Source organism: Eleutherodactylus coqui, chromosome 4 (genome assembly GCF_035609145.1).
Source record: "Eleutherodactylus coqui strain aEleCoq1 chromosome 4, aEleCoq1.hap1, whole genome shotgun sequence".
Taxonomy (NCBI): Eukaryota; Metazoa; Chordata; class Amphibia; order Anura; family Eleutherodactylidae; genus Eleutherodactylus; species Eleutherodactylus coqui.
The window spans coordinates 292,090,848-292,108,794 of record NC_089840.1 but is presented as its reverse complement, the minus strand read 5'-3'; the positions used below and the strand labels follow the sequence as shown (position 1 = coordinate 292,108,794).

Genomic DNA, 17,947 nt, shown 5'->3' with positions numbered 1-17,947 from the left:
GGGGGAGGGGAGACCAGTCAGGGTGGATGGAAACCAGGCGCCGCTCATCACTTGCCCAATACCATCCCTACAGTGAATCCTGGTGGTGCAGCATCATGCTGGGGGAGGGGAGACCGGTCAGGGTGGATGGAAAGCTGAATATAGGAAAGTAGAGACATAATGAAAACCTGATCCAGAGAATAAGAGACCTCAGATGGGCAGAAGGGTCCCCTTCCAACAAGACAATGACCCTAAGACCACAGCCAGGACAACACAGGATGGGCTTGGGGACAAATCTGTGAATATCCTTGAATGGCCCAGCCAGAGCCCCGGACTTGAAACCAACAGAATGACACAGATTCTCCTGTATGTATGTGAATCTATAATTTCAAAAACAAATCCCTCCCCTAGAAGTTGTCAAAATGAAATTACCGTATATACCGGCGTATAAGACGACTTTTGAACCCCGAAAAATCTGCTCTGCAGTCGGGGGTCGTCTTATGCGCCGGTAATACAAAAAAAAAAAAAGTGTAAAAAAAAAAAATTTTATTACTCACCTCCCACGGCGTCCTGTCGCGCTCCGGCAGGATGTCGCTCGCTCCGGCAGGCTGTCGCTCGCTCCTCGTCCCCGGCGCAGCATAGCTTTCTGAATGCGGGGCTTGAAATCCCCGCTTCCAGAAAGCTAATACACACGCCGGCAGCCATGACAGCATTGAATGGCTGTGATTGGCTAAAGCACACGTGGCTTCAGCCAATCACACTATTCAATGACATCATTGAATGGCTGTGATTGGCTGAAGGCGCACGTGTTAGCAATCACACCCATTCAATGATGTCATTGAATAGTGTGATTGGCTGAAGCCACGTGTGCTTTAGCCAATCACAGCCATTCAATGATGTCATGGCTGCCGGCGTGTGTATTAGCTTTCTGGAAGCGGGGATTTCAAGCCCCACATTCAGAAAGCTATGCTGCGCCGGGGACGAGGAGCGAGCGACAGCCTGCCGGAGCGAGCGACATCCTGCCGGAGCGCGACAGAACGCCGTGGGAGGTGAGTAATAAAATTTTTTTTTTTTTCTCCACTGAATACCGGCGTATAAGGTGACAGTTGGGGGGTCGTCTTATACGCCCCGTCGCCTTATACGCCGGTATATACGGTAAACTTTCACCAACACTTTCCTCTACCAATAACACCTGCAGCGGGTGAAATGGGTGTTTATTAGAGATGAGCGAGCACCAAAATGCTCGGGTGCTCGTTACTCAAGACAAACTTTTCGCGATGCTCGAGGGTTTGTTTCGAGTAACAAACCCCATTGAAGTCAATGGGCGACTCGAGCATTTTTGTATATCGCCGATGCTCGCTAAGGTTTTCATTTGTGAAGATCTGGGAAATTCAAGAAAGTGATGGGAACGACACATAAACGAATAGGGCAGGCGAGTGGCTACATGTTGGGCTGCATCTCAAGTTCCCAGGTCCCACTATTAAGCCACAATAGCGGCAAGAGTGCCCCCCCCCAACAATTTTTACTTCTGAAAAACCCTCATTAGCAAGGCATACCTTAGCTAAGCACCACACTACCTCCAACAAAGCACAATCACTGCCTGCATGACACTCCGCTGCCACTTGTCCTGGGTTACATGCTGCCCAACCCCCCCCCCCCCCCCCCGCATGACCCAGTGTCCACAGCGCACACCAAAGTGTCCCTGCGCAGCCTTCAGCTGCCCTCATGCCACACCACCCTCATGTCTATTTATAAGTGCGTCTGCCATGAGGAGGAACTGCAGGCACACACTGCAGAGGGTTGGCACGGCTAGGCAGCGACCCTCTTTAAAAGGGGCGGGGCGATAGCCAACAATGCTGTACAGAAGCAATGAGAAATCCAATCCTGTGCCACCTCCATCAGGAGCTGCACACGTGGGCATAGCAATGTGGAACCCATGTGCCACACACTATTCATTCTGTCAAGGTGTCTGCATGCCCCAGTCAGACCGGGGTTTTTTATAAATAGTCTCAGGCAGGTACAACTCCACAATGGGAATTCCGTGTGCACCCAAAGCATGGGTGGCTCCCTGGAACCCACCGGCTGTGCATAAATGTATCCCATTGCAGTGCCCTGGACAGCAGAGCTAACGTCAGATTAGTCAGATTAGGTAAAGTCAGGTTTAATGCAGGTGGGCTTCGGCCCACACTGCATGCCCCAGTCAGACTGGGGTTCTTTAGAAGTGGACACATGCAGTTACAACTCCGTGTGGACCGACAGCATGGGTGGGTCCCAGGAAGCCACCGGCGGTACATAACTATATCCCATTGCAGTGCCCAGCACAGCTGAGGTACTGTCATGTTTAATGCAGGTGGGCTAAAAATTACTAGGATTACACTGTAGGCGAGGGCCCCAAAAAATTGGTGTACCAACAGTACTAATGTACCTCAGAAAAATTGCCCATGCCCAACGAAGAGGGCAGGTGAAACCCATTAATCGCTTTGGTTAATGTGGCTTAATTTGTAACTAGGCCTGTAGGCAGCCCAGTTAAAATAAAAATTGATTCAGGTGCAAGTTTCAACACTTTAATGAGAATTGAAACGTATAAACATTGTTTACAAAAGTAATATGACTGAGCCTTGTGGGCCTAAGAAAAATTGCCCGGTCGGCGTGATTACGTGAGGTTTCAGGAGGAGGAGCAGGAGGAGGAGGATTAATATGATACACAGATTGATGAAGCTAAAAGGTCCCCGTTTTTGATGGTGATACAGAACGATGCTTCCATCCGCGGGTGCAGCCTACGTATTGATTAGGTATCGCTGCTGTCCACTGGTGGAGAAGAGAAGTCTGGGGAAATCCAGGCTTTGTTCATCTTTATGATTGTAAGCCAGTCGGCACTGTCTGTTGACAGGCGGGTACGCTTATCCGTGATTCCCCCAGCCGCACTAAACACCCTCTCTGACAAGACGCTAGCCCCGCAGGACAAGCAAGCACCTCCAGGGCATACAGCGCGAGTTCAGGCCACGCGTCCAGCTTCGACACCCAGTAGTTGTAGGGGGCAGAGGCGTCACGGAGGACGGTCGTGCGATCGGCTACGTACTCCCTCACCATCCTTTTACAGTGCTCCCGCCGACTCAGCCTTGACTGGGGAGCGGTGACACAGTCTTGCTGGGGAGCCATAAAGCTGGCTAAGGCCTTGGAGAGTGTCCCCCTGCCTGTGCTGTACATGCTGCCTGATCTCCGCGCCTCCCCTGCTACCTGGCCATCAGAACTGCGCCTTCTGCCACTAGCGCTGTCGGATGGGAATTTTACCATCAGTTTGTCCGCCAGGGTCCTGTGGTATAGCATCACTCTCGAACCCCTTTCCTCTTCGGGTATGAGAGTGGAAAGGTTCTCCTTATACCGTGGGTCAAGCAGTGTGTACACCCAGTAATCCGTAGTGGCTAGAATGCGGGTAACGCGAGGGTCACGAGAAAGGCATCCTAACATGAAGTCAGCCATGTGTGCCAGGGTACCTGTACGCAACGCATGGCTGTCCACACTAGGAAAATCACTTTCAGGATCCTCCTCCTCCGCCTCCTCAGGCCATACACGCTGAAAGGATGACAGGCAAACAGCAAGGGTACCCTCAGCAGTGGGCCAAGCTGTCTCTTCCCCCTCCTCCTCATGCTTCTCCCCCTCCTCCTCCTTAACGCGCTGAGATATAGCCATGAGGGTGCTCTGACTATCCAGCGACATACTGTCTTCCCCCGCCTCCGTTTCCGAGTGCAAAGCGTCTGCCTTTATGCTTTGCAGGGAACTTCTCAAGAGGCATAGCAGAGGCATGGTGATGCTAATGACTGCAGCATCGCCGCTCACCATCTGGGTAGACTCCTCAAAGTTTCCAAGGACCTGGCAGATGTCTTCCAATCAGGCCCACTCTTCTGTAAAGAATTAAGGAGGCTGACTCCCACTACGCCACCCATGTTGGAGTTGGTATTCCACTATAGCTCTACGCTGCTCATAGAGCCTGGCCAACATGTGGAGCGTAGAGTTGCACCGTGTGGGCACGTCGCACAGCACTCTGTGCACTGGCAGATTAAACCGATGTTGCAGGGTGGCAGCGTCCGTGTAGGACTTGCGGAAATGTGCGCTGACCCGGCGCACCTTTCCGAGCAGGTCTGACAAGCGTGGGTAGCTTTTCAGAAAGCGCTAAACCACCAAATTAAAGACGTGGGCCAGGCATGGAACGTGCGTGAGGCTGCCGAGCTGCAGAGCCGCCACCAAGTTACGGCCGTTGCCCGGTTGGAGGCTCAGCGGCGAAAGCCAGCAGTTGGTCTGCTCTGTCAGACCCTGCAGCAGTTTGTGGGCCGTGTGCCTCTTCTCTGCTAAGCTGAGTAGTTTCAGCACAGTCTGCTGACGCGTGCCCACCGCTATGCTGCCACGCCGCGCGACACCGACTGCTGGCGACGTGCTGCTGCTGACACATCTTGATTGCGAGACAGAGGTTGCGTAGGAGGAGGAGGGTGGTTTAGTGGAGGAAGCATACACCGCCGCAGATACCAGCACCGATCTGGGGCCCGCAATTCTGGGGGTGGGTAGGACGTGAGCGGTCCCAGGCTCTGACTCGGTCCCAGCCTCCACTAAATTCACCCAATGTGCCGTCAGGGAGATATAGTGGCCCTGCCCGCCTGTGCTTGTCCACGTGTCCGTTGTTAAGTGGACCTTGGCAGTAACCGCATTGGTGAGGGGACGTACAATGTTGCGGGAGATGTGGTCGTGCAGGGCTGGGACGGCACATCGGGAAAAGTAGTGGCGACTGGGAACCGAGTAGCACGGGGCCATCGCCGCCATCATGTTTTTGAAAGCCTCCGTTTCCACAAGCCTATATGGCAGCATCTCCAGGCTGATCAATTTGGCTATGTGCACGTTTAGCGCTTGAGCGTGTGGGTGCGTGGCGGCGTACTTGCGCTTGCGCTCAAACAGTTGCGCTAGCGACGGCTGGACGCTGCGCTGAGAGACATTGGTGGATGGGGCCGAGGACAGCAGAGGTGAGGGTGTGGGTGCAGGCCGGGAGACGGTCGTGCCTGTGTCCTGAGAGGGGGGTTGGATCTCAGTGGCAGGTTGGGGCACAGGGGGAGAGGCAGTGGTGCAAACCGGAGGCGGTGAACGGCCTTCGTCCCACCTTGTGGGGTGCTTGGCCATCATATGCCTGCGCATGCTGGTGGTGGTGAGGCTGGTGGTGGTGGCTCCCCGACTGATCTTGGCGCGACAAACCTTGCACACCACAGTTTGTCGGTCGTCTGCACTCTCAGTGAAAAACTGCCACACCTTTGAGCACCTCGGCCTCTGCAGGGTCGCATGGCACGAGGGGGTGCTTTGGGAAACAGTTGGTGGATTATTGGTCTGGCCCTGCCTCTACCCCTGGCCACCGCACTGCCTATTCCAACCTGCCCTGCTGTTGCACTTGCCTCCCCCTCTGAAGACCTGTCCTTAGTAGGCTTAGCAAACCAGGTGGGGTCAGTCACCTCATCGTCCAGCTGCTCTTCATCCGAATCCTCTGTGCGCTCCTCCCTCGGACTTACTGAAATTACTACTACCTGTGTGATAGACAACTGTGTCTCATCGTCATCATCCTCCTCACCCACTGAAAGCTCTTGAGACAGTTGCCGGAAGTCCCCAGCCTCATCCCCCGGACCCCGGGAACTTTCCAAAGGTTGGGCATCGGTCACGACAAACTCCTCCGGTGGGAGAGGATTCGGAACCATTGCTGCCCATTCTGGGCAGGGGCCCGAGAACAGTTCCTGGGAGTCTGCCTGCTCCTCAGAATGTGTCATTGTAATGAAGTGAGGAGGCTGGGAGGAAGGAGGAGCAGCAGCTAGAGGATTCAGAGTTGCAGCAGTGGACGGCGTAGAAGTCTGGGTGGTCGACAGGACCTGCTCACACTGCTCATTTTCTAATAAAGGTCTACCGCGTGGACCTATTAATTGTGAGATGAATCTGGGGACCCCAGAAACTTGCCTCTCTCCTAACCCCGCAGCAGTCGGCTGCGATACACCTGGACCAGGAGCTCGGCCTATGCCCACAGCCTGACTTGGGCCTCCACGTCCACGTCCTCTAGGCCTACCCCTACCCCTCAGCATGGTGTATTACGAGTAGAGCAGAAACAGAACGCTGTAATTAAATGTGCCGCTTATTGGCCTGTGGTTGGAGGCTGACTTCGCTTACGGAACGCACAGCAGAGCCAGGAAAGAATTTTGCGTAAGCCTGTAGTGAGACGTAGGTGCGTATGACTCAGCTAGTGGAATTCACAGCGCAGAAGCAGTCAAGTGGCCAAAGGCCACTAGTAGGCCTTAAAGGGGTTGTCCCGCGAAAGCAAGTGGGTCTATACACTTCTGTAGGGCCATATTAATGCACTTTGTAATGTACATTGTGCATTAATTATGAGCCATACAGAAGTTATTAGAAGTTATTCACTTACCTGTTCCGTTGCTGGCGTCCTCGTCTCCATGGTGCCGTCTAATTTTCAGCGTCTAATCGCCAGATTAGACGCGCTTGCGCAGTCCGGGTCTTCTTCTTTTCTGAATGGGGCCGCTCGTGCCGGAGAGCGGCTCCGTGTAGCTCCGCCCCGTCACGTGCCGATTCCAGCCAATCAGGAGGCTGGAATCGGCAATGGACCGCACAGAAGAGCTGCGGTCCACCGAGGGAGAAGATCCCGGCGGCCATCTTCAACCGGTAAGTAAGAAGTCACCGGAGCGCGGGGATTCAGGTAAGCGCTGTGCGGATTTTTTTTTAGGTCCCTGCATCGGGTTTGTCTCGCGCCGAACGGGGGGGCTGTTGAAAAAAAAAAAAAACGTTTCGGTGCGGGACAACCCCTTTAAGTATTTTGCTTCTATTTTTTAAAATGCTGAGCTGATACAGCAGACAGATACTGTAGGCAGCGTATATTATGTATACTGTTTCCCTCTGGCACTATGACGGCGGTGATGTAATGGAGACAGCAGAGCCAGGAAACAATTTTGTGCAAGCCTGCTGTAACGCTTAGCTGTGTATTAATTAGGACTACTACCCCCAGCAGACACGCAGTACACTGAAGACGGTCACAGGCAGCCCAAATATAGTATTTTTCCCCAATTTGTTTGAAAAAGCCCACTGCCTATATAGCCTGTATATCTCTTTCACCTTTCCCACTGTCCCTGCCTCACCATTACTGGCCCTATACTATGTAAAATTACTGCAGACTAAGGATGCAATGCTCTGCATGCCCGATATACAAAAAAAAAATAATTGTGCAACACTGCTAAAAGCAGCCTCAACAGTACTGCACATGGTCAGATGTGGCCCTAAGAAGGACCGTTGGGGTTCTTGAAGCCTAATATAACACCTAACACTCTCCCTATAGCAGCAGCAGCATCACCAGCACTTTCCCTGATCTATGTCAGAATGCATCTGTGGCGAGCCGCGGGCGGGCAGATTTAAATACTCGGGTGACACCTGATCTTGCCAGCCACTCACTGCAGGGGGGTGGTATAGGGCTGGAATGTCACAGGAGGAAGTTGTAATGCCTTCCCTGTCTTTCTATTGGCCAGAAAAGCTCGCAAATGTCTCAGAGATGAAAGTGGTACTCGTCACGAGTAACGAGCATCTCGAACACCCTAATACTCGAACGAGCATCAAGCTCGGACGAGTACGCTCGCTCATCTCTAGTGTTTATGCTTTTTACTATAAATGATAATCGTGACGCCAGTGCTGTGCAGCACAATGATGCAATGAATTGCAATAATGCAGAAGCAGAGATTAAGGTTGAATCAGTAGGGATCGCTTTTACTAACACTTGCAGATATCCACTGATTTACAACTTTCATAAAGTCACATTTGCATGGACGCTAGTAAACAGCGGTATATTTGTATATAAGCAGAAATAGGGGGAGACGGCAGACTGTGGGAGATGTAGTGTGAATCCACTGGCTGAACTAAATGTGAGCCCAATTGGATTTTTCAAATAGGTGTGAACAATGTTTAAATGCAGAAATGGCCTTAGCATGCGGGGCGACCTGTGAGGGGCTCCCCAGCCCTGTTATTGGAGTACAGTGACTAACCGCACTTTCCTCGCCTCAGGTGCTAAGTAACACTTTCAGTCATGGTTCCGGAGTCAGATTTGGTTGCTACAGGTCCCGAGGCTTGGCTGAGGACTCCGGAAACCTTCCAATCTAGTTTGCATGCTTATCTTCCACTTTTCTTACTCCGTTCTGGTATTCTGGCATTTCCCTCCGGAACTATCCAATAAGAGGATTGCTTACGGGCTCTTCTGTCGACACTCACACTGTGGCAGTAGCTGGCGTCTCCGCCACCACTCGCTTGTAACTTAGGCTGCTCACAGGATTCACTTTAAGTCTCTCTTCTTGGTTGTTCTGTATGCTGTCTTGTCAGCAGCTAAGGCAGACTTCTCACACGTCTTACCCATGAGTGTCTCTCAGTAGGACCATCCATCGCTTAGGCAATCAATCCTCCAATCCCAGGCTGTGTATTGTTCACACCCCACTGTCTTCTGACCTATCCTGTTACTTCTCTGATTTGGCAGACTAGCCAAAAAAAAAAATCATTGACTGCAACTAATAGCATGGATCTATCATACCCTGTTGCTAGGCAGACTTCTTGCTTCATCAGGGAGAATGTTTTAACTAGAGATGAGTGAGCATGCTCTTCCAAGCTTGCTACTTGTTCGATTAGGGTACTCGAGATGCTCGTTACTCGAGTCGAACACCACGCGGTACTCGAGTCAATTTAATTTCCCTTCCCCGCATGTTTAGCGCCATTTTCTAGCCAATAGACATGCGGGAAAGGCATTACCACTTCCTGCTGTGATGTGCCAGCCCTCTTCCCACCAACAGCAGTGAGTGGCTGGGCCAATCAGGTGACCGCTGAGTACTTAAACTGGTCCTGCCCGCGGCTCGCCTCAGACGCATGCTGGCAGAGGATAGGGAAAGTGCTGCTGCTGATATAGGGAAAGTGTTAGAGTAGGATCCTGTCTTCAAGAACCCCAACGGTCCTTCTTAGGGCTATATCTGACCGTGTGCATTATACTTGTGGCTGGCTGGGAGCAGTAGTGCACCATTTATTTATTTTTTTGAAGCATCTAGGCCTTTGCAGGCCATTACAGCTATACTGTTCTGTGTGTGCAGTGCCATCGGCAGAGTCCTTCTTAGGGCTACTCCTCATCCTGTGCATTGTAGTTGTGTCTGGCTGGAAATAGTAGTGCACCAGTTTTCTTTTTAAAGCATCTATCCCTCTGCAGAGCATTACAGCTATAGCATTCTCAGTCTGCAGTGCATTAGGCAGAGTTGAGAGAAAGAGCTCCTTATATAAGGAAAGTGTTAGAGTAGGATACTGTCATCAAGAACCCCAACGGTCCTTCTTAGGGCTACTCTTTATCGTGTGCATTACAGTTGTGGCTGGCTGGGAGCAGTAGTGCACCCTTTTTTTTACGCATGTAGGCCTGTGCACAGCCTTTCAGTTATACCATTCTCTGTCTGCAGTACATTAGACCGAGGTCTCACCGTGAAACAGTACTGTTTTATTTTCTAGGCTACTGCAAACCATTTCAGTTATACCGTTCTCAGTCTGCAGTGCGTTACGCAGAGTTTAGGGACAGAGCTGCTGAGATAGGGAAAGTTTTCCCGTCGGGATCCTCTCTACAAGAACCCCCATGGTTTTAGGGCTACTCCTCACCGTGTGCATTATAGTTGTGTCTGGCTGGGAGCAGTAGTGCATACATTTTTTTTTTTACGCATCTAGGCCTGTGCACAGCCTTTTTTTGTTATAGCGTTCTCAGGCTGCAGTGCATTAGACAGAGGTCACACCGCTAAACAGTACTCTAATATTTCCTAGGCCACTGCAAAGTGTTTCAGCTCTGCCGCTGTGCAGAGCGTCTCACAATACCCTTTCCTTGGGGGGGTTGAGATCGCCGCAGTTACCAGCACTATCCACTGGCTTTAGAGTCTTCTCCCACTCCACACAGCCTCTATTATCTACAAGTCTCTGCGAGCAGTAAGCTACCCCTAGCATAGGCGTACCGGTAGGGGGTGTCGGGGTCACAACAGCGACCCGGCCCTGCGCTTGAGGGGGCCCAGAGGCCACCCTCCATCATGCACTTCGCACTGCACTCTCGGCGGCCGCTTGCTAAGTTAGTGCCGTCCGACCGACAGCACAAGCCAGGAGGAGAGTAGGAGAAGGGAGGTGTGGGACTTGGAGAGAGGACAGGGGAAGAGGAGGGGGGTGGGGTAAGGAGCAGTGAGGACTTACCGGCACACGGGCACAGCAAGGCATTGAGTGGAGCAGGGATTTGGTCCTCTCCCTGCTGACACTGCGTACATCTGCTCTCCTGAGCAGAGAAGTAGTCTGGGCACCAGGGTGTCTGTCTGTATGTCTTTCTATGTAAATGTCTGTCTATCTTCCCTAGTCTCCTATCTCTCCCCCATCTATCCATCTCTCCCCCATCTATCCATCTCTCCCCCATCTATCCATCTCTCAGTCCTAGGCCGCATCCCCACTTGCACGGACGGATTTCACTGCTGAATCCCGCACTGGTATCCATGCGGGCCCGCGGACATAGAGAGAGAAAATACATTATACTCACCTCTCCGGACGCTGTGGGGCTCCCCTCTGTGATGGCCGGATTTTCATTCTTCCGGTCGACGGATGCGCTAGACACGCGGCAGCGTAAGGGCAATATTTTTAAAAATCTCCAGTTCTCCCGTGTATCCGCGGGCACAGTACAAAAACAGCTGCGGCTGTGCCGCGGATACAAATGGCTTACATAGGCTTCAACCGAAGCCGCGGGAGCCATCCGTGTGGCAAATCCGCAGGAAAATGGAGCATGCTGCGATTTCTTCCTGTGCGTGTGACCCGCAAACCGGGAAGGAATCCCATCTGCATGCTTTTAGCTGCCCTACCGATGCCAATGCATCCCTATGGGCAGTAAGATTTTATAAATAAAATTCGCAGGTGGACATTGGCCCTCAGGCATGGATACGGAGCGAGGGGGAAAAAGGATCGGGGGGGGGGGGGGGGACAGAGCTGAACTTTTTCACCCAGGCCCCTGAGCCTTTAGGTGCGCCCCTGACCCCTAGGTATCAGCGCAAGACAGCAGGTTAATTTTTTCAAGTCACAGCATAGAGCCTCCGCTATCTACAAGTCTCTGTGTGCGGTGAATTAAGCCACAGTTGTCAGCGCTGTACAGTGAGGTAATTTATTTTGGCCTGTGCTCTATTCGTAATCCGCCATGGTGAGCAGTAGGAGTAAGGGTCGAGGACGTGGACGCGTGCGTCCAAGTGAGGGTGTGGGCACAGGCCGAGTTCCTGGTCGTGGTGAATCACAGCCGGCTGCTGCGGGATTAGGAGAGAGGCAAGTTTCTGGGCACCCCAGCTTCATTTCCCAATTTATGGGTCCGCGGGGTAGACCTTTATTGCAAACAGAGCAGTGTGAGCAGGTCCCGTCGTGGATGGCAGAAAAATGCGTCCAGCAATGTATCGACCCACCAGTCTTCTACGCAGTCCACTACTCCCTGATTAGAGAATGCAACTCTGAATCCTCTGGCTGCTGCTCCTCCTTCCTCCCAGCCTCCTCACTCCATGAAAATGACATATTCTGAGCAGGCAGACTCCGAGGAACTGTTCTCAGGTCCCTGCCTTGAGTGGAAAAAAACGGTTCCTCTCTTACCTGAGGAGTTTGTCGTGACCGATGCCCATGACCGTCGTTTGTCGTGACCTTTGGAAAGTTCCCGGAGTCCGGGTGATGAGGCTGGGGACTTCCGGCAACTGTCTCAAGAGCTTTTTGTGGATGAGGATGATGAGACACAGTTGTCTGTTAATGAGGTAGTAGTAAGGGCATTAAGTCCGAGGGAGGAGCGCACAGAAGATTCGGAGGAAGAGCTGCTGGATGATGAGGTGAATGACCCCACCTGGTTTGCTAAGCCCACTGAGGACAGGGCTTCAGAGGAGGCGGCAAGTGCAGCAGCAGGACAGGTTGGAAGAGGCAGTGGAGTGGCCAGTGATTAAGGCAGGGCCAGAGCAAAGAATCCCCCAACTGTTTCTCAAAGCACCCCCTCCATGCAGAGGGCTAGGTGTTCAAATGTTTTTTAGTGAGAGCGCGGATGACCGACGAACTGTGGTGTGCAACTTGTGTCGCACCAAGATCAGCCGGGGAGCCACCACTACCAGCCTCCCCACCACTAGCATATGATGCCCAAGCACCCCACAAGGTGGGACAAAGGACATTTACCGCCTCTGGGTCATACCACTGCCTCTTTCCCTGTGCCACAACCTGCCACACAGATCCAATCCCCCTCCCAGGACGCAGGCACAAACACCGCTTGGCCTGCAACCACACCCTCAGCTCCACTGTCCTCCACAAGCTTTAAACGTGCACATTGCCAAATTAATCAGCCTGGAGATGCTGCCGTACAGGCTTGTGGAAACGGAGGCTTTCAAAAACATTCTTGCTACAGAAATGTTACTGGGGTCCGAATATACTCTTGCTACAGAAATGTTACTGGGGTCCGTATATACTCTTGCTACAGAAATGTTACTGGGGTCCGCCTACACACTTGCTACTAAAAGATTGGAGGGGTCCACCTATACTCTTGCAACAGAAAAGTTTCAGTGGTCCGCCTATACTGTGGGTGGACAAAGGTTTCCCATAGCGGTGTTCAGCTGCCTGACTCATACACAGAATAAAGTGTGTGGTTACACATGGATTTCCCATTGCTATGTAACTCATGGTACCTTGGGTCACACAAGGTGGAGGCTGGGACCGAGCCTGACCCAGGGCCCGCTCATGTGCTTCCCACACAGAGTATTTCGGGTCCTACCTCGGTCATGGTTTCTCGGCCTTATTATGCTACCTCTTTTTCCTGCTTGGGGTCTGGGGATCAGCGCTGGGCAACATGTATTTGCTCTCGTGTTACCACAGTTATCTGAGACAGTGGTTTGGGCCAAACAAAAGGAGAGTTACTGCATTAGGGCGCCCACCCACTGGCGTTTTTTTACCTGCGTTTTGCGTTTTTCCTGCACAGGCATAGAGATAACATGTGTTCCTGTCCACTTGCGTTTTTTTTGCGTTGCGTTTGCGTTTGCGTTTTTAACATAGGAACTGCCAGTTGCATATGTGTCCTTATTTTTCTCCTAATGCACCCATGAATGTCAATGGAAATTAACGGAAAAGCCGCGAAAACGCCGCAAAAACGCCGCGAAAAACGCGCGGAAAAATTGCGGGAAACGCGGCGAAAACGCAAACGCCAGTGGGTGGGCGCCCTTAATGAGATGTTCACAGCTGCACTAGTATCTGAGTCCGCTTGAGGCCCACGATTACTGAGGGTGTGGGCAGAGGACAAGGTCCTGGGGGTGAAGAATAAACTGCGCCAGGTTGGGCCTGTGTAACTTCATGGTGGTTCATCCAGTCTTTGGAGCGATGAAAGCAACTGTAACTGATTTAATGAGACTTCACAGCTGTACTAGCATCCGAGTCCGCTTTATGCCCACGATTACTGAGGGTGTGGGCAGATGCCGAAGTCCGGGGGGGGGGGGGGGATGCAACTGCGCCAGGTTTGGCCTGTGGAACTTCTTTGTGGTTCATCCAGTCTTTGGAGCGATGAAAGCAACCGTAACTGATTTAATGAGACATTCACAGCTGTACTAGCAATCGAGTCTGCTTTATGCCCACGATTACTGAGGGTGTGAGCCGAGACCTAGGTCCTGGGAGGGGTGAAACTCTGCCATGTTTGGGCGCTCTGATTTCTTTATGTGTAATACCGTCTTTGAGTTTCATGGGCTCGCCTATGCTGTGGGTGCACAAAGACTTCCCATTGCGTTGGTTTACCTGTCTGGCACAAATACACTGACTGACTTGGGTAGGGGGCAGAGTGCAGATGGCTTTCCCCTTGCGGTGTCCATTGAGCTATCTGACACCAACACAGAATGAATAGTGTGAGGGGACCCAGATTGCCCATTGTTATGTAACTCGCAGCACCTTGGGTACCACAGTGTGTTTGCTGAGACCAAGGTGCTAGGGTGCAGACGGCTTTCCCATTTTGTTTAGCTATCTGACACCTACACAGAATGAATTGTGTGAGGACACATGGATTTCCCATTGCTATGTAACTCGCGGCACTTTGGGTCACACAAGGTGGAGGCTGGGACCCAGCCTGACCCTGGGCCCGCTCACATTCTTCCCACACAGAGTATTGCGGGTCCTATCTTGGTCATGGTTTTTCAGGCTTATAATGCCCCCTCCTCCTCATGCTTGGGGTCTGGGGATCAGTGTAACCACAGTTATCTGAAATACTGGATTGGAGCATTCACAGGAAGCGCTAGTGATTTCATAAGACTTTCACAGCGTCACTGTATACCTGTCGTGGCTACGTTTGCGACACCTCTTATTTCAAACCAATCTTTGGTGTTAGTATGTGCTGTTGCATTGTGGAGATGTGTAGAAGTGCTGGCACCTGAGTCCCCTTTATACCCACGTTTGCTGCTCCTGACAATTTTGTGACGGAGGTGGCACGGGATTGGATTGATGATCATACGTTAATTTATTATCAATTCTCATCTGCATTGTGGGCTATCGCCCACACTTTCAAAGAGGGTCGCTGCCTAGCCCTGTCAACCCTCTACAGTGTGTGTCTCCAGCTCCTCCTCATCCAGTACGCACTTGACCTCGACATGAGGGTGGTGTGGCTATGAAGCAAGCATGTGACATGAGGCCAGCTGGACGCTGCGCAGGGAAAATTTTGTGCGCGCTGTGGACGCAGGGTCATGCAGGGGGTTGGATAGCAATGCCAGCATGTAACCTGGGAGAAGAGGCAGCGGTGTCACCCACAGGCGGTGATTGTCCTTGGTTGCAGCTAGTGTGGTGCTTAGCTAAGTTGTGCCAGCGCCTGTGCCTTGCTGCTTATGGTCTGTCCCAAGTAAATAGTTAGGGGGGTGACCGCCAGGCTCTTGCCCCCATTTTGGCTTAATAGTGGGACCTGGGAGCCATGCAGCCATGCATGCTGCCCCTGCCGTTCCCTATCTGTTTGTGGTGTTTCCATGACTTTCTGATGTTTTCAGGTGTTTCACAAATCATCCCCTATACGGAGCATCGGTCCCATACAAAAATGCTCGAGTCGCCCATAGACTTCAATGGGGTTTGTTACTCGAAATGAGCTCTCGAGCATTACGAAAAGTTCGACTCGAGTTCCGAGCACTCGAGCATTTTGGTGCTCGCTCACCTCTAGTTTTAACCTATTCCTGAACCTGGAGGTCTATTTTCTCATTAGAGATTTGTAGTACCCTTCTGAGTCACTACATTCCCCCTGCTTTAAGAACAGCCACCCTCAACATGACACATCTTCTGGAGCAGAGGTATGACCTGGATGCTGAAACTTTGCACTTCAGTTGTAGTCTTCTCAGTCTAAAGTACAAGTTGAGCTAGGGCAGCACTTTATATCTCAACTAGCTATGGGTCCCTTTTCACGAATTATCTCTCCACAGTCTGAAATAATTCATATTAGGAATTACCATATAAATATCTGGTAAGGTGTATATCCTTCCTGTGATAGGGAGAAAATAGAAGTTAGTGCACAAAAAAAACTCACATATGGCAGTGGCATGGCAATGGAAGCAAGCAGACCTTGCAGTTAAAGTTTACACCCAGCCATGTGATAGGTTTGATCCACAAGGAGTTCCTGATCCCTATATGAAATACTGTAGGTTCAGGTAGACAGCCTAAAATACCTCATAAAATTTTGTCCCAAGGTACAATGTGGGGTGCACAGGCCATTATGTACCATAATTATGCACCAGCTATTTTATCATCACCATCCAGACGATGGAATAACAATATCTACAACTAATCCCAACAAGAACGGAGCTCCAAGTAGTCACTCGGGGTATGGATCTTTAGTTGCAAACTTGAGAACTGGTCACTGAGTAGTCTCTCGGGGTGCTGTCTTGTTACATAACAGATAACTTTTATTCCATTCCTCATTCAGAAAGGAATGTATTTAGTTCTGGAAGCATACAGGAAGTCATCTTTGGGTACTTCTTTGTGAACATCTTAGTGTAAATTCACTTTCATCATCTGACGAATCAAGCTAGGTTTTTAGTGTTATCAGCATGGGTCATTCGGCAGTTGACATTGAGGCGTATTCTTCATCAGACTTGTCAAAGAGCTTCGATACCACATCATGTGGTTGGTGATGTCAAAGTTTGGCGTATCTTGCCACAAACTCTCAATGTCCTGTTTCATGCTGATCCAATAAAATTGTCACCTCACTGTAGCTTTGGTCTTTTGTATCCCAAAATGTCCAGATTGATCATGATACCTTGATAGCACTAGATTAGCTCTCCTCCAGGAATCAGAATCTGATGGAGTCTATTATAAGTGATTGGGTCAATAGTTCCTCTGTATATTAAACCTTTCTTCAACAAATATTTTATTGGATTTTTTAACATGAAAAAAGAGAACATGTAAATTACATATTGCAAATTTCACCCAGTGCATATGGTGTACAATATACAATTTATAGCCCATAACTTTACTATAGACAATCAAGTAAGTCAACATGTGGTTCACATTCCAATATATAATGGGGTTTGGGTATGATGTTGACTGGCTAACTTGTTTGAATCCGAACCTGCACATGTCCAAGTGGGTCGGCGAGTATATCTTCGGTTGGTATGCGTATATTGGGCTGTGTTGGTCCCATCAATTATCTTTGTGCGGATCGGAGGCTAGCATGGGCAAAGCTTAACGTGACAATACTATTGAAGAGAGGAGAGAAAAAGAAAGGACAAAGGTTCTGTATTATTTTTTGTTCCTAACAATGGGTTACTTCATCATGGGTGTCCACCTGGATAATAACTCATCTGCGTTGTTACATCATATTGAATACCTAAATGATGCTATGCCTAAAATGACTATGTCCAAGGAGATATTTTCTTTTGTATCTCAATGGATTCATTTTTGAGGCTGGGAGATTAACATGAGTATCCTGAGAAAAGATATTAAACCTCTCTTTAGAAAAACCTTTTTTCCCCAGTCGTCTCCACGCCAGCACCAATTGAGATTGCCTCCTCCTGGTAGGACAGGAACATACTGAGAGGTTAAAAGCTCCCCCCCCTTTCCCACTTTCCTCAGTGTCTTCCTGTTCTGCCAGGAGGCAGGATCGCTGAGAGAAGCTGGTGGAGAAGCCAGCCCGAACTACTTACCGGCGGATCGGAGGGCAGTGGCTCAGCCTGTCCTCCCTTCCAAGCCAGACGACTCCCGGGACGCCACATGGGGTGGTAACCCCCGGGCCAGGTTCCTCCCCCTCGTCCTCCAGGCAGAAGTTACAGCACGGCGCTCCAGGAAGCCCTTTGACGGCAGGGGGCGGGGCGCCACGTCACGCGTCCAGCGCGATAACGTCATCGCGCCTGCATCAGGAGCGGAGGGGGCGGGGCTTAGCGCAGGAGCGCGAAAATTTAAAAAATAAGGAACCTGAGAGAAGCCAGAACAAACCAGCACTACAGGTCGCAGGGTGTCTGCAGCACCGGTACAGAAATGAGTGCTCCAGCCCCAGAGATAGCTGAAACTTCAGCCTCAGCGGCCGTAAGTAGCCAGTGCGGCAAAAACACAATGCAAATATCCAGTATGTTGTGTATGGAAAAATTGCATATTTACCCGCAAAAAATGCTTTGTTTGTCAGGGGGATAAAAAAGACATCACCCCCAGAACAAAATTGCGAAAATGCGTGGAATGCGGGACGAGACTGCCAGCCACGTACCAGAGGCCTCTATGCAAGGCATGCGTGGCTAGGCTAGTCAGAGAGGAATCTGGGGGATTCCTGGAAGACGTTAGGAAGCTGGTGAAGGAGGAGGTTTGATCAGCCCTAACGTCACAGTCGGCGCCGCCAGCGAAACGCCAGAAAAAGGCGTATGTTCCCGACGAGCTTTCCGATTCCGAGAGTTCTATCGGATCGGAGCAAGATGAACAG

At 50.9% G+C, this 17,947-nt stretch overlaps 2 protein-coding genes across 2 annotated transcripts in view; both read left to right on the top strand.

Annotated features, from left to right (window-relative positions):
- Positions 1 to 17,947, top strand: part of LOC136626392 (pregnancy zone protein-like) — a 600,260-nt gene that overhangs the window by 183,804 nt on the left and 398,509 nt on the right. The gene's annotated exons all lie outside the window — the stretch shown is intronic.
- Positions 1 to 17,947, top strand: part of LOC136626788 (alpha-2-macroglobulin-like protein 1) — a 199,997-nt gene that overhangs the window by 83,000 nt on the left and 99,050 nt on the right. The window lies entirely within an intron of this gene.